Genomic DNA, 3,551 nt, shown 5'->3' with positions numbered 1-3,551 from the left:
GTACCATGGTCTTCCACTGCCTTGGGTTAGAGTTCTCTTGCTTGAGGGTACAATCGGGCACACTATTCTATCTCATTTCTCTTCCTCTTGTTTTGTTAAATTTTTTATAGTTTATATAGGAGATATTTATTTTAATGTTGTTACTCTTCCTGAAATATTTTATTTTCCTATTTTCCTTTCCTCACTGAGCTATTTTCCCTGTTGGAGCCCCTGTGCTTATACCATCCTGCTTTTCCAACTAGGGTTGTAGCTTAGCAAGTAATAATAATAATATATTAAGACACTTGCTCTTTATTATAAAGGGGAGATAAATAGATTGGTACATTAGAAAGTAAACCTAGATCTAAACTTCCTTCATTTTCAGAGAGAGAGAGAGAGAGAGAGAGAGAGAGAGAGAGAGAGAGAGAGAGAGAGAGAGGAGAGTTATCTTTCATATTAAAAGCTTTGTAAGTACCAATAAAAAGCCCAAAAACGTCTCGAGACTGCAAGATAAGCCATTGAGACTAAGTGTGGCAGAAAAGAAGAACATTGAAAGGCCGAGTCGAGTACAAGAGCATTAAGACCACATTGAAATGGAAGGAGACAAGCCTTTCCACAATGGATTCAGAAATCTTATCTGAATAACTTGACAAATTATCTGAGTACGTGCCATTTTGAAAGGAATCCCAAACGATTTGTAATGTCACTATTTTTTTTTCAAGTTCTTTTTGGCTACTTTCCATCCTCACTTATTCCGTCACTTTTTTAGTATTCAATTTACTTTGCTTTACTCTACCTTAGTGCTTATTTCAAGGAAAATTTTCATTATTCTTTTGCTATTATTATTATTCGTTGACTTATTAATTATTATTATTCTTATTTATTAATCATTATTATTATAATTATTGTTATTATTATCATTATCATTATTATTATTATATTATTATTATTATTATTATTATTATTATTATTATCATCATTATTATTATTAGCTAAGCTACAATCTTAGTCTTATATGCAGGAAGCTACACTTCCAAGGACTCCATCAAGGAAAATAGCTCTGTAAATGAAATAATGAAATAAACTATATATAAAAAGTAATGAATACAAAATACGTTTAAGTCCAGTAACAACGTTAAAACAGATTTATCATTTACATACTATAAAAAGAAACTTACATCATCCTGTTAAACATAAAACATTTGTTGGAAGTTTGACCTTTTGACATTCCACTTATTTTAGGACTATCGTTTAATACTAAGAAATGAGCTTCAACCATCCTATTTAAATAAAACACACACACACACACACACACACATATATATATATATATATATATATATACATACACACATATATGTATATCTATCTATCTATCTATATATATATATATATATATATATATATATATATATATATATATATTTATATATGTGTGTGTGTGTGTGTGTCTGTGTGTATAAAAGGGCTACAGTAACTAAATTATACGTATAAATAACCAAATAACCAATTACCATGACAATGTATAATATACATTATAAATTTTGACTAATATGGTTTATAAAATGTTCGCATTTCCATAAACCCTATTAAACGCATAATCAGGGATATGAATAGGTCTGGATGACCTTCATAAGAGTGTTGTTGACTTCAAACTGTAACCATATTTCTTTCATTAATATACGAACAAGTGAAATATTAAGTTCCTCATCCGTAGAGTTTATCCATTACACAGGTTATACTTTAGTTTTGATAAGGAGAGTCGTTCTAATTCATTATTATTAAACAATCATAACTAAGATTTGACTCACATCAAATGACCATTGTCGTTGCCTTGTTACTTTATATATCATTTGTTTAATTAAATGAGCTATAGCTTTTGGAAAAAACAGTTTCTTCCTAGATACATTAAGAATTTTCTCCGAGCTTTATTTTTTTCACTATTTTTATAACTCCTTTATATATATATATATATATATATATATATATATATATATATATATATATATATATATATATATATATATATATATATAAACCGTATTGCCATTTTCATTTTCCTACTCAAATCTTTATGCCAGGGTTCCTAACCAGTTTGTTCTTCTGTACTCCAACTTTTTATAGATTCCTGTGTAACGCTAAATTTGATAAAGAGAGAAACCATGAAATTTATATTTATATTCTATTATTCAACCTCCATACAGATTAGATCATGTATTGGACTGCACTGGTCATTCTCTTAGATCTAATGTACCTTGTAAAGAGTGAAAAAAGCACCACTTTAAAAGTATAAAGGCTGCTCATAAATGACAGAAGCAAGGGACAGCGACATTGCCCTATCAAGCAGGACAATGCCCTAGTGACTGACCGTATATATATATATATATATATATATATATATATATACACATATATATATATATATGTATATATAATACAATATATATATATATATATGTATATATATATATATATATATATATATATATATATATATATATATATATATATATATATATATATATATATATATATGATCAGCACCTAAGCCCCTCTCCCCCCAAGCTAAGACCAAGGAGGACCAGACAATGGCTGCTGGTGACTCAGTAGATAGTCCTATAGGCTCACCTACAACCACACCCCCCCCCCCCCTCCTTTGCTCACCAGGATGATGAAGTTTGAGTGGGACTCGAGGCCCAGTCTGGTGATCACAAGGCAAGGACGTTCCCCAGGTTGGGAACCTTTGCTCTAAACATTTACTCCTGGATGAAAATGGGATTGGTCTCTGGGTAAGAAAGGAAAAAGACTGTATTTACTAGTAACTAATAATGATTATAATTATTATCATTATATTACTTGCTAAGCTACAACCCTAGTTGGAAAACCAGGATGCTATAAGCTCAGGGGCCCCAACAGGGAAAATAGCCCATTGAGGAAAGGAAACAAGGAAAAATTAAATATTCTAAGAACAGTAACATCATCTAAATAAATATTTCCTACATAAACTATAAAAACTTTAACACAACAAGAGAAAGAGAAACCAGATAGAATTATGTGCCCGAGTGTACCCTCAAGCAAGAGAACTCTAACGCAAGACAGTGGAAGACCATGGTACAGAGGCTATGGTATTACCCAAGAATAGAGAACAATGGTTTGAATTTGGAGTGTCCTTTTATTCGCAAAGTCATCATTGAACAGACCTTAATAGAAAATTGTTATAGCGTGCAGGAGAAATAACAATAAAACATTTAGAAACTAAAAGTGGCATGAGTTTCGAAATTTCTCTTATTTAAGAAGCCGTACATTATAGTTCTCTGCCATTCATGAACGGCCTTTAAACTTATAATAGTAATAAAAATGGGAAAAATCTGATCAGTGATTGCACAGGCGTACACTTGGATCTTTCATAGACTATAGTCTAGAAAAGTAATGCTGCTATCTAATGATGACATAAATTTCAAATAAGTACAAAATTAAATATAAATTTTTGGACAAATCAATCACACGGATTGCTTTGTTCAAAAACTGATACACAAAATGTAGAAAATATTCTCATTTGGTATATTAACATA

This window comes from Palaemon carinicauda, chromosome 42, assembly GCF_036898095.1.
Source record: "Palaemon carinicauda isolate YSFRI2023 chromosome 42, ASM3689809v2, whole genome shotgun sequence".
NCBI classification, from domain to species: Eukaryota; Metazoa; Arthropoda; class Malacostraca; order Decapoda; family Palaemonidae; genus Palaemon; species Palaemon carinicauda.
Note: the sequence above shows the minus strand (reverse complement) of the source record.